Source organism: Pelophylax lessonae, assembly GCF_965119305.1.
Source record: "Pelophylax lessonae genome assembly, chromosome: 1".
Lineage (NCBI taxonomy): Eukaryota > Metazoa > Chordata > Amphibia > Anura > Ranidae > Pelophylax > Pelophylax lessonae.
In genome coordinates this window covers 335,364,983-335,379,374 of record NC_138768.1, presented here as the reverse complement: position 1 = coordinate 335,379,374, position 14,392 = coordinate 335,364,983, and positions in this window count along the sequence as shown.

Sequence of the window (14,392 nt, the reverse complement as noted above, 5' to 3'; positions counted from 1 at the left end):
GTATTTTACAATGCCTCATGGGATGTGTAGTTCTGCAACAGCTGGAGGGCCATAGTTTGGAGATCCCTGTTCTAGAGGGATTCCATAGGTATGGTATAGGCATAGTAACATTGGTCAAAGCTTCACCCATGTAACTATGTAAAAATATCCATACCTGGAACTCTTTTTCAGGTTTTTTTTCAAAATCATACTTACCATACATACTCATCACTGGAGCACTGGGCTGTGGAAGGGACAGAAGTGTCTGGCTCGGGCTCTCAGCGGCTTGCCAAGAGGCTGAGCCAGGTGCTGGTCAAGGGTTGTGGGTGGATCCTGACTTTATTGTCCTGTTCTTGCCCCAGCCTGGACCAGCTCTTTGAGGTCAGCCAGCAGTGGGCTTCAGCCCGCTGTCTGCTGAAAATGTGTCACTGGAGTGCTGAATGAAATTTGGCTGTTCTTCTCCTTTAAAAGATATCTACAGTCAAAATGGGAAATGGTATATTAATTTCCACATTGTATTTAAATAATTTCTAGTCTGCTCCTATTAATGTGAATGATCTTGTATATAATAAGCTTGTATACTTAGCTCCCCACACATTTACTTACAGTGCCTTGCGAAAGTATTCGGCCCCCTTGAACTTTGCAACCTTTTGCCACATTTCAGGCTTCAAACATAAAGATATAAAACTGTAATTTTTTGTGAAGAATTAACAACAAGTGAGACACAATCATGAAGTGGAATAAAATTTATTGGATATTTCAAACTTTGTTAACAAATAAAGTGTCCCTCTTGTTGTTGATTCTTCACAAAAAATTACAGTATTATATCATTATGTTTGAAGCCTGAAATGTGGCAAAAGGTCGAAAAGTTCAAGGGTACCGAATACTTTTGCAAAGCACTGCACTTGACCTCTATAACACATATTTACTAGGACCTGTGAGTAGGCACTGCCGTGTCACAGAATTCACAGAGCCTGCCTTCTGAACTACAGAAGTGCTGAGAGGAGTTTTAGGGTGCGGAGTCTGTACAGGAATCAGTGATTACAGGCAGTACCATGGGATATGTAGTCCTGAGAAATTAAAAATAAACAACAGAGAATAAGCTGCAGTAATCCAGGAACTTGTGGAGACAGATGGCTAGCAGACAGGCAGGACTCACAACATAAAAGGAGATTTTCAAGTAAGCTTATATTGGATTGTCAAATGTAACTATTGCTTGTATTGTTATTACAATGATGATGCTAGAAAAAAGGAAAATCTATGCTGTGCCCATAGATTTCCTTTTATTTACCCTTGCCAATTTTTCCTCTGCATGCAAAGCATTACTCAACAAATAGTGCTAAGGTGTACACAGCTGCTGGGAAACACACAAACACAGTTAAAAATGGTTGTAACCTGGCCCTTCTCTTCTATATCTTGAGAAAATGGAACTGGGAAAATGAAACCTTCGGGTAACATTCTCGCATAAATCAGATCTTTTGCAGATGAGGAGGGGGACAATGCAGGGATGTACTCTCTCACCTCTCCTCTTTGTTTTGGCAATAGAAACATTGGCTTTTGCCATCCGAGCCAATCCCAGTATTCACAGTGTCTTTAGTGGCGGCGAAACTCATAAATGGGCCCTTTTTGCCGAGGATTTGTTGATATTCATAACAGATCTTTTCACAACCCTGCCCAACTTATTTGCTACACTTTCTAAGTTTAAGACTCGGGAAGTCTCAGGAAGCCTTGGGACTGTGAGTTAACCAATCCAAATCAGAAGCAAAAATTTTCCAGACTTGGTCTGGGAGACTATACAGAGGTCTTTTCCCTTTAAATGATGTGTACAAGCACTTCCTACTTCCTTATCTTTGAGTTAAGCTTATGCCTCGTACACACGCAACGATTGTTGGCCGTGAATTTTCAGCCAACGTCCGATCGGCCGATTGTCGGCTTGTTAGTATGATGCTTCCGACAACCGACTGCTACTTTTCGGCCGAACAAAATCTGGTGTGCATGCTATAAAATTTTTGTTGGCCGTTAACAGAACGGCCGATTTTCCATCAGTCAGTACAGATTTCGGCAGACAAAAATCAGATGAGCAAGACTGGGCATGCTCAGAGAAGAAAAAACACACGGAAAGTAAACCAGCACATGACAGCACTTCTGAAGTTGGTTGTTGTTGGCCGAGAAAATTAGTGTGCAGTCTAGAGCACATTTCAACCAACACAACAACACTGGAAAAAGACGGCCGATCGGTCGGCCGATAATCGTTGCGTGTGTACGAGGCATTACTTAGGACATTTCCACACTGTTTCAGAGCTAATTTAACCACTTCAGTCTGGAAGGTTTTACCCCCTTCCTGACCAGGCCATTTTTTGCGATATGGCAATGCGTTGCTTTAACTGATAATGGCACAGATGTATTACCCAAATAAAATGTATGTCCTTTTTTTCCCACAGATAGAGCTTTCTTTTGGTGGTATTTGATCACCTCCGGGATGTTTATTGTTTGCGCTATAAACAAGAAAATTTGACAATTTAAAAAAAAATATATATATTTTTTTTACTTTCTGCTATGAAACATATTCAATAAAAAATGTAAAATATAAAATTTCTTCATCAGTTTAGGCCAATTTGTATTCTGCTACATATTTTTGGTGAAAAAAAATCCCAAAAAGTGTATATTGATTGGTTTGCTCAAAGGTTATAGCCTCAACAAACTATGGGATAGATTTATGGACTTTTTACTTTTTTTATTGTTGTTATCAGTAATGGCGGCAATCAGGGGTTTTTAGCGGGACTGCGACATTGCAGCGGAGAAATCGAACACTAAGTGACACTTTTTGGGGACCAGTGACACTAATACAGTGATCAGTTCTATAAAAATGCACTGTCACTGTGTAAATGACACTGGCAAGGAAAGGGATTAACGTGAGTGGGGATCAAAGGATTAAGTGTGCTCCTAGGGAGTGCTTTCTAACCGTTTTTGGGACGGACTCACTGCTGGAATAGAGAGATCTGTGTTCCTGATTAGTAGGAACACAAGATCTCTCTCTTCCTGTCTGGCATAACAACAGTCTGCCTTGTTTACATAGGCAGACCCCCGTTCTGTGATTCCTCAGAACGATCGCGGGTGTCCAATCACAGCCAAATCAAATGGAAACAATCACGTACAGGTACGTGATTTTTGCACTTAAGGGCTGCCCTGCTGCAGTAGATGTACGTGGGACAGTCCTTAAGTGGTTAAAGAACTGACAGATCTATGTGCTTTCATGGATGGGTAGAATAGCAGCCATTAGGATGACAGTTCTTCCTCCTATCCTATATTATTTTCGGTGATTGCCGATTCCAATACCATTTGCATTCTTTAAAAAATTTCAGTCGCCAGTTTACAAATTAATTTGCGGTGGTTGTGGATGTAGGGTGGCCCACTGCACTCTGTACATTTCCAAGTAGAGAGGTGGAATGGGAGTTCCTCATTTTTTTAAATACTAAAGGTCTGCTCAATTGGTACAACTGTATCAAATTTCTTCTACAACATACCAACCTGACTGGATATGGTTGGAAGCGCAGACTAGTCCCTCACTACCTATAGACCTCTTGATGTGGCTCCCAACAAGAGAAGGTCGAGCTATTCTGAGTCTTTTTTTATCCCATTACCTACGTCTCTGGTATATGGTGTGCAAACTATATATATAAAATTACTACAGCATGAGCATGGAAATCTCCAATGGTCAATGATGCATTAGTAAAACAAGCTTTCTTGGATCATGGTCAATGAAAAACAGACCAGCATCCTCAAGATACAAACAAGCCAGATTTGAAAGAGTGTGGCCCCCCTGGATGAAATACCTTCAAGCCCCATAGCTCCCGGGAATTAGGTGGTCAGTGGACTTGGCCAAGGTAATCAACTCCTACCTCTTTTTTCTTTTCTTTTTTCTTTTCATTTTGTTTCTTCGTCTTTTCAGTTTCTTTTTTTCTCTTTTTACACTTTGTGACTTTTTTTATATGGATGCAAATGGGGAGTCCTAGAGCCTCTCATATTTCAATATCACTATGGGAGCTAGGTAAAGTTCCTTGACGCGCTGGATCAACCTTGGTGATGAGTGCTTCTGTATCTGACTATGCTACTGTGTTAACGTTGGATCATCCGTTCCAGTGATGTTTTTTGAAGTGATGTTCCTGCTCTGTTTATACTACATAGTAATTATAATTATCTTACATATGCCCTGGGCAAGCAATAGCCTGATTTGGTTGGACTAACCTTTTACAATTGTTTTTTTGTATTATATTTACAGTTATCTGAGACTTGGTTACCCTTGTGGGTGTACTGATCTTTCTATATCTCTATGATACCGTTTGTATCCTAACGACGTTTGTTAAACTTTTAAATAAAAATCGATTGCAAAAAAAAAGAAAAAGAAAAGAAATGGTTATAACATGTAAATGTGGCAGACATCATTTAGGTATGGTCTTGAAAATAGACTGAAAAATGTAAATGGCAAACATAGTGTTGTATTAATGTAATGGGGAAAGTGGTGGGTTAGAATCTCAGCCCAGAATATTTTAGGTTCTTTCTATTTTTGTGTGGATTTCCCCTGAGTATGCTATATTGACCAGGCTTACACAAAAGCACAATCGAATTAATGTAAAACAGGATGATTCAACCCACACATAAGGTTTGATTTACTAAATGCAAAAAGGCTGTTCACTTGGCAAGGGAAATTTTACTTTGCAAGGGAATTGGCCCAAGAGTTCAGGGAATGCGATAAAGAATATCAATCACATGCAAGAAAAAAAAAACAGCATTTTGTTAGCTCTTATTGATGGAAGACAACAGAGCTTCATCGCATTCACTAAGCTCTGTGGCAAAGTTAATGCAAAGTGAACAGCCTACTTGCCTTGAGTTAAATAACCCCATAGTGTATTCTACTGTCTATTTCTACAATGTAATAGGATTTAAGCAAGCACATTACACAATGCATATGAAGCAAAATGTATGATGTAATAAAGATAATACAAATGACCAACAAACAAACATTGGCAACGGGGAAATAGTCTAGTGGCTTCCATAGCACACCTCCATCCCAATATTCATACAAACAAGAGAGATTGGCCCGCCACATCATTCTCATTTATGGCAGATTCTTGAAGGTGCATCCCTCTATTTCACCACTTGTCACCTACTTGCCATGGGCCCCCCCCCCCCCTTTTCGGCTTGCATCCAGTCGGGACCCTTCAGCTCCTGGGTCAGACATACGCTACTACTGCCACACAGAAGTGTATTTCTCCATTTTAGCCTCATCGACCTGTGAGTATTCAACACTCCTTTGAGTTCCTACCATTCTATTGAACCTTTTTCAGGTATTTTTTATACAATTATCAACATTTTTTACTCCAACGTTTGTTCCCTTATAGATATACCCTGAATACATTTATCTCTGAAGAAGCGAGCGCATAGCTCGCGAAACGCATCAGATCAGGATGCAGTATACTCTATCACTATGGAATTACAATATGTCATTAAGGTTACCTTTGAAACCAAGCTGTATTACAAAATGTATACCTATATGTGATATATCATTATTTATGATGTATATTGTTTACACTTTAGCCAGTGGGCTATTTCAATATGCAAACTAGTGTATGATACCATTTATCACTTGTATAATATTTTTATATATTGCAATACAAGTCTACTCTATTACCTACCTACCTCAGCATTTTATTTCCAGCAACTAGCACCTACCTCGTTTAAAGTCCCGCGGGCCAATCTCTCTTGTTTGAGATCACGGACGCCTTGCTTCTGGTTGATCCGTTGGCTGCCCGCTGCAGGACGTTAGGGTCCTATGCATGCTGGTGACTTTGGATCCACATGGTAAGATTGATCACTGGGTTATTTCCCCTCCTCTTTTTCCCACTTTTATACCCCTTTCCAGCACTATATTCCTCCATATGGCCAGCACCAAACTACTTAGTTCTACATTGTTTTTTTATATTCCACACCTTTGGTGGTTGCCCTTGGTACTCTCTTATCATTCACTCACTATGTGTATTAGCATTTTGGTGCTTGGTTCACTTTACTTCCCTTTTTCATTCCATTTCCTATCCTTATTTCACCTTGGTCTTTCTCACCCTTATTACGTTCACACCAGCTCTGCCTATACCTTCATATTACCTTGTTATCTCTATATATGATATACTACTTTACACTCTTACCACATCATTCTCATTTATGACAGATTCTTGAAGGTGCATCCCTCTATTTCACCACTTGTCACCTACTTGCCCCCCCCCCCTTTTTTGTCTTGCATTCAGTCGGGATCCTTCAGCTCCTGGGTCAGACATACGCTACTACTGCCACACAGAAGTGTATTTCCCCATTTTAGCCTCATTGACCTGTGAGTATTCAACACTCCTTTGAGTCCCTACCATTCTATTGAATCTTTTTCAGGTATTTTTTATACAATTATCAACATTTTTTACTCCAACATTTGTTCCCTTATAGATATACCCTGAATACATTTATCTCTGAAGAAGCGAACGCGTAGCTCGCGAAACGCTTCAGATCAGGATGCAGTATACTCTATCACTATGGAATTACAATGTGTCATTAAGGTTACCTTTGAAACCAAGCTGTATTACAAAATGTATACCTATATGTGATATATCATTATTTACTATGTATATTGTTTACACTTTAGCCAGTGGGCTATTTCAATATGCAAACTAGTGTATGATACCATTCATCACTTGTATAATATTTTTTATACATTGCAATAAAAGTCTACTCTATTACCTACCTACCTCAGCATTTTATTTCCAGCCACTAGCACCTACCTCATTTAAAGTCCCGCGGGCCAATCTCTCTTGTTTGAACAGACAAACATTGGGGTTGTTGAGTGTGTGTGTATATATATATATATATATATATATATATATATATATATATATATACATATATATATATACAGGCGGTCCCCGGGTTACAAACAAGATAGGGATTGTAGGTTTGTTCTTAAGTCGAATTTACATTTTTTAAGTTTAGCTCCAGCCAAAAGAATCATTTTTAAGTTTTTTGGATAGCATAGGGAAGGGTTAACACCCTGTAACATTTGATTTGCTGTCTGTACCCCTGTTCAGAAGATGTCACCTCACTTTCTGTTCCTATGACAACTGGATTTTGAAAATGTTGGGTTGTTGTTGTGGAAACAAGGATTGGTGATAAAAACGTTTGTTGTATGGGCGCATCCGTGAAATACAGCAGGCTTTAAGTGAGACACTGCACTTCGGAAGCACTGGAGAGGAGAAGCTGCTATGAAAGTGACAAAGATAAAAAGACAAGGCGCCTCCAAGTGCAGTAGGCTCTGAGTATTTATTAGGTTAAAAGTATAAATGCACTCACATTTGGTAAATGTGACATGGGCATAGCAAAGATCTGTCTGGAGTCTTCCTATCCGCTGTGCTAAGTGGTTGCAATGAGGACATCCGGTGATCCGCTTCCTGTATATACTGTTGGAGATACAACAACTTTAAGCTTAGTCTATTGCAGTTCATAAATAGGACAGTAGGTGTCGCTAATGCTAAGTAATATGCTATGCATTTTGTATGATGTGTATTTCCTGTACAATGTACTGAACTTGTTGGTTATCTCTTCCTGTCTGTGTTTTTCTCACCATGAGAAGGTAATCTGTGTTATGTTCCAATAAAGAAGCCAGTTCCTGTTTACTCCACAATGTCTGATCTGAATGGACTCCGCTGCACCCAGTGAGCGCACTCTGCAACAGGTTATGGGCCCAGGATCCGGATAAAGTCTTATGACCAGGTGCGGCCCAGGCAGAACAAAGCCTTGAACGGGAGACAGTGTGACTGATGCGGAGATCGACATAAGGAAGGTTTCCAGTGACATCTCCTATAGACAAGTAAGACTGTTTATATATAAAGGAGGGAAAAATGTCTGGAAACTCAGAACTTAAACTCTCAGTGGCCAAGCTGAACAATGACAATTATCAGCTATGGAAGTTTAAAGTGGAATGTTATTATCTAGAGATGACTTGTGGGAGGTTACCACTACAGAGAGGCCACAGGACAATAATCAGGACTGGGACCAGAAAAACAGACAGGCACCGGCAACCATAAGCTTACTAGTGGAGGATGATCAGCTCATACATATACGCCATGAGGACACAGCTAAAGGCATGTGGGACATACTAAGAATGCTGCATGAAAGATCCAGTTTAAACAGCAAGCTGTTTCTACTGCGGAAACTTTACAGAATGAGACTTAGCAGAGAATAGGACATGCAGGAGCACATAAACGCAATTCTGGAAATGATTGCACAACTCAGATCAATCGGGGAGAATATAACAGACAGCCACGCAGCAGCCATGTTGCTATGCAGTTTGCCCGATACATATACTGCACTGATCAATGCACTGGAGACACGGCCTGAAACAGATCTGACGCTAACATTTGTAAAAACCAGGCTCATAGATGAGTATCAGAGAAGAAAGGAATTAGTGCATGACTCCACCGACACCAGAACTGCTCTTAAAGCTACAGATGCAAGGTTACACAGGAAAGAGACCAGAGTGTGTTTCAGATGTCACAAACAGGGACACATAAAGAAAGACTGTACTATATGGAAAGCAGAGCAAAGAAGACAGCATTCCTCTTATGCTAAACAAAAGGTCAAAGCCATAAACAATGATCCATGGGAAGGAAACTGGAATGCCACATTTAAAGTGACAGGCAACAATAAATGTCAAGGCTGGTGCATCGATTCGGGGGCAACCAGTCACATGACGAGTGATAGAAGTTTTTTCACAGAACTTGATCTGAACAACAAAGAAACTATTTATCTTGCAGGTGGAAGCAAAATACATGCAGAAGGATATGGGCATGGAACCCTTGTATACCCTGATGATGCGGGACACAATCTAGCCATACTAGTGAAAGATGTACTTTATGTTCCTAATCTAGAAGGAGGACTCTTATCTGTGAAGCGTCTGACAGCCAGAGGACTCACTGTAAAATTCCAAGGTGACAAGTGTTCAATCCTAAACGGCAACCAGACAGTAGCAAGTGCCAAGCTGGATGATCATCTATATCACCTCGACACAGTGAAGGAAAAGGTGAGACTATGTACACACAAGCACAATGAATGTATACATATATGGCACAGACGTCTAGGTCACAGACACTCAGAATGCATACAGGAACTACAGAGGAAGAATCTGACAAGGGATCTAACAAAATCCCCTTGTCCAGTTACTGTTAAGTGTGAATGTTGCATTAAGTCCAAAGCTACAAGAGCAACACTTCCCAAAGTCAGTCAGAACAGAGCTTCAAAACCACTTGACTTAGTTCACAGTGACGTGTGTGGTCCCCTAAACCCACCTACACCTGGAGGCAAAAGGTACATAGTGACTTTCATAGACGACTATTCAAGATACACAGTAACCTACCTAATGCAACACAAGAGTGAAGTTTTTGACAAATTACAAGACTATATAATAAAGACCAGTAACAAGTTTCAGAGGGAGCCTCTCATACTTCGGAGTGACAATGGAGGTGAATTCACAGGATATAAGATACAAGAGTACTTAAAACAGAATTGAATAGAACATCAAAAGACAGTCCCATATACACCAGAACAAAATGGAGTAGCTGAAAGAAAGAACAGAACTCTGACTGAAATGATCAGATGTATGCTGACAGACTCTGGACTACCACAAAAATACTGGGGTGAAGCAGCTATGACAGCTACATATTTGCAGAACAGACTTCTTTCCAGAACAATAGAGAAAACTCCATATGAACTTTGGCACAATGAGAAGCCGAATGTAAAACACCTAAGAGTTTTTGGATGCAAAGCATTCATCTACATACCTGAAGAAAAACGCACCAAACTCCAAAACAGAGCATTTGAAGGTATCTTTGTTGGATATAGTGACAATGTCAAAGGTTACAGAATCTTAAACCCCAAAACAGACAAGGTTACTATTAGCAACAGCATAACTTTTGTTGAAGATTTCAGAGACAATGTAATGACTACAGTAGAAGCAAGAATAGAAGAGAAAACTGACATTGACCAGCCCATCTCTGCAACTTCTGAACAAACAGTTGAAGTGAGTGCAGACTCTACCAGTACTGAAGAGCAGACACAAGAAGGCTCAGACACAAAACTGAGACGTTCAACAAGAGAAAACAAAGGTAAACTACCTGTACGTCTCTCATACAAAGCAAGTACTGCCAGTATCAACGAACCTGCAACCTGGGAAGACATATCTCAACTTTCAGAACAAGAAGCAAATAAATGGATAAAGGCTGCTGATGAAGAGATAAAATCCATGCATGACACTAAAACATGGAAACTTACAGAACTACCACCCGGAAGGAAAGCCATAGGCTGTAAATGGACTTTTAAAGTGAAATACAAAGAAGATGGGTTTAATAGACTAAGCCTTAGCTGTTGAGAAGGGGTGTTGGAGATACAACAACTTTAAGCTTAGTCTATTGCAGTTCATAAATAGGACAGTAGGTGTCGCTAATGCTAAGTAATATGCTATGCATTTTGTATGATGTGTATTTTCTGTACAATGTACTGAACTTGTTGGTTATCTCTTCCTGTCTGTGTTTTTCTCACCATGAGAAGGTAATCTGTGTTATGTTCCAATAAAGAAGCCAGTTCCTGTTTACTCCACAATGTCTGATCTGAATGGACTCCGCTGCACCCAGTGATCGCACTCTGCAACATATACGTCCTTTCGTCTGTGTCTCAGCTGAGTCAGCATGAGATTTCCTGAAGGCATGGTGGGGACGCAGCGGCCGGTGTCCGATAGAGCAGGTGGTGGGCGGTTACATGATTCGGAGCTCAGCACCTTCATCAGACCTTCACCCGCTGGAGGTAAAAGGAGATTTATATAGGCAACTGAAATCATTATTACATGGGACAGGTGCATTCAGGCAGAAGATAAATGGATAGGAAATTGATACCAGCATGTGCATACCCCTGAAAGCTGGTAACTATGGTACAATTATCGCACTATGTGAATACTACTTTACCATGTAGTAATGGTGACAACTTTTTCCCATGAGAACTCTTACAGGAGTGGATTTCCCTTCCTAGGGGGAGATTTCTCCTCACTTCCTGTTGTCTCTCTCCGTTTGTAAGTAGGAGTCATTTGTAAGTCGGATGTCTGTAACCCGGGGACCGCCTGTATATACATACATATATACAGTGGGTACGGAAAGTATTCAGACCCCCTTAAATTTTTCACTCTTTGTTATATTGCAGCCATTTGCTAAAATCATTTAAGTTCATTCTTCTTCCTCATGAATGTACACATAGCACCCCATACTGACAGAAAAACACAGAATTGTTGACATTGTTGCAGAAATATCACATGGTCCTAAGTATTCAGACCCTTTGCTGTGACACTCATATATTTAACTCAGGTGCTTTCCATTTCTTCTGATCATCCTTGAGATGGTTCTACACCTTCATTTGAGTCCAGCTGTGTTTGATTATACTGATTGGACTTAAATAGGAAAGCCACACACCTGTCTATATAAGACCTTCCAGATCACAATGCATGTCAGAGCAAATGAGAATCATGAGGTCAAAGGAACTGCCTGAAGAGCTCAGAGACAGAATTGTGGCAAGGCACAGATCTGGCCAAGGTTACAAAAAGATTTCTGCGGCACTTAAGGTTCCTAAGAGCACAGTGGCCTCCATAATCCTCAAATGGAAGACGTTTGGGACGACCAGAACCCTTCCTAGAGCTGGCCGTCCGGCCAAACTGAGCTATTGGGGGAGAAGAGCCTTGGTGAGAGAGGTAAAGAAGAACCTAAAGATCACTGTGGCTGAGCTCCAGAGATGCAGTCAGGAGATGGGAGAAAGTTGTAGAAAATCAACCATCACTGCAGCCCTCCACCAGTCGGGGCTTTATGGCAGAGTGGCCCGACGGAAGCCTCTCCTCAGTGTAAGACACATAAAAGCCCGCATGGAGTTTGCTAAAAAACACCTGAAGGACTCCAAGATGGTGAGAAATAAGATTCTCTGGTCTGATGAGACCAAAATAGAACTTTTTGGCCTTAATTCTAAGCGGTATGTGTGGAGAAAACCAGGCACTGCTCATCACCTGTCCAATACAGTCCCAACAGTGAAGCATGGTGGTGGCAGCATCATGGTGTGGGGGTGTTTTTCAGCTGCAGGGACAGGACGACTGGTTGCAATAGAGGGAAAGATGAATGCGGCCAAGTAAAGGGATATCCTGGACAAAAACATTCTCCAGAGTGCTCTGGACCTCAGACTGGGCCGAAGGTTTACCTTCCAACAAGACAATGACCCTAAGCACACAGCTAAAATAACGAAGGAGTGGCTTCACAACAACTCCGTGACTGTTCTTGAATGGCCCAGCCAGAGCCCTGACTTAAACCCAATTGAGCATCTCTGGAGAGACCTAAAAATGGCTGTCCACCAACGTTTACCATCCAACCTGACAGAACTGGAGAGGATCTGCAAGGAGGAATGGCAGAGGATCCCCAAATCCAGGTGTGAAAGACTTGTTGCATCTTTCCCAAAAAGGCTCCTGGCTGTATTAGATCAAAAGGGGGCTTCTACTAAATACTGAGCAAAGGGTCTGAATACTTAGGACCATGTGATATTTCAGTTTTTCTTTTTTAATAAATCTGCAACAATGTCAACAATTCTGTGTTTTTCTGTCAGTATGGGGTGCTATGTGTACATTCATGAGGAAGAAGAATGAACTTAAATGATTTTAGCAAATGGCTGCAATATAACAAAGAGTGAAAAATTTAAGGGGGTCTGAATACTTTCCGTACCCACTGTATATATATATATATATATATATATATATATATATATATATATATATAGTATATCTGCATCAAATATTTAAAAAAAAAGCCAGCTAGCAGTACATATTGCATATAACAATTCCACAAAAGGAGACAGCATGTAACTGAATGTTCAGCATAGATTTCAGATACAAAATATATGAAATGCAGAGCTCACCTAGCATCCAAAAAGGAAACCCTACAGCAGTAGGGTAGCATAGAACTATACCCTGGTACATTGGATTGTGGAAAGGAGTCTGGCATTTTAGGGGGCAGGGAATTTCCTAATTTACTTCTTATGACCCAAAACATACTGGCAAGACAACAGACATCTAATCAAACTGGCCCTGCTGTATGTGCACTTGTATAAGTTTGGTAAGAATGTTAAATTGTAAGCATCTTTAGGGGCACAACCTGTTTTGAGTGGTTCTATGTGCTCTGAAAATCTATGCATAATAAAATACTCTATAATATACAGACAACAAATTATAAAACTCTAATAATGTTTAGGATATTAACTGAATTTATATGATACAACTTTTTAACAATTATAAAAAAAAAGTTATAAAAGGTTTTACCAAACAAAAAGGGAATTAACAAGTAAAGGTGATTGTTGAATCCATTTTTTTCAAACTATATTGTACTTTACAACAATTAATGATCAAAACAATGAAACCGGTGATCTACCAGCAGACAGTTCAATACTACTTTATAAAACTGTCTGTCAGCCACAAAAAAAGAAATATATTGTAGAGAAGATGAAGCTGATGACATTCCCACCGAACATCAAATTAATGTTTCTATCACAGTTGTGCTATCAATAATAAATAAATGGCCTTGACATTGCACTATACTGGGCTTGTGTTCTGCTCTGATGAAGCAGCAGAGCCTGTGTCAACTATATCGGAAGAAAGAAACCCCAAGTAATTAGCCCAATATTACATCTATACTGTCTATAAGTCAAGGTAGCAAGCTGGTGCTGACATAAACTTGTGATGCATACTTGTAGTCCAGACACTTCAACCATGTGAGGTTCTTATTTTGTCCTGATCATCCTCACAGCTCCATTTCAAAAGACACTCCGTTTTCAAGTAGCTGGACATCTTTTGCACTGAAAAGCATTCTTTAAGCAAATCTGTGCTTTTGCTCCCATAGGCCAAATCAGCAGGATCACCCCATCTTCCTAGCAAAGCAGTTCTTTGTTCCCCCAACACTACAAAAACCCATTGGGAGCAAAGTAAATAACTGGTCCTTTAGAGTATGGAGGTGCATGTGACTCTCCTTTCTATCATGTGACAGAGCTTGTATATAGTGACTGGCCCAGTACTAAAGAGTGAGGAGAAAGCTATTGGCCCTCTGTAAGCTTTGATTAGAGCAAATCAGGAATTTAAAAAGGCTTCCTTTACACACTACATGACTCTGACTGGGGTGTTTGGAGAGTGAAGGGCGGCATTCTGTAAAACTGCAGAGGACATTGTATTTCTAGAAGAATAAAAAGCCTTAGAAGCTCCTTCTATGAAGAAGGCCATGCATTCGTACCAGCATGCAGCAGGACTGGAATTAATATC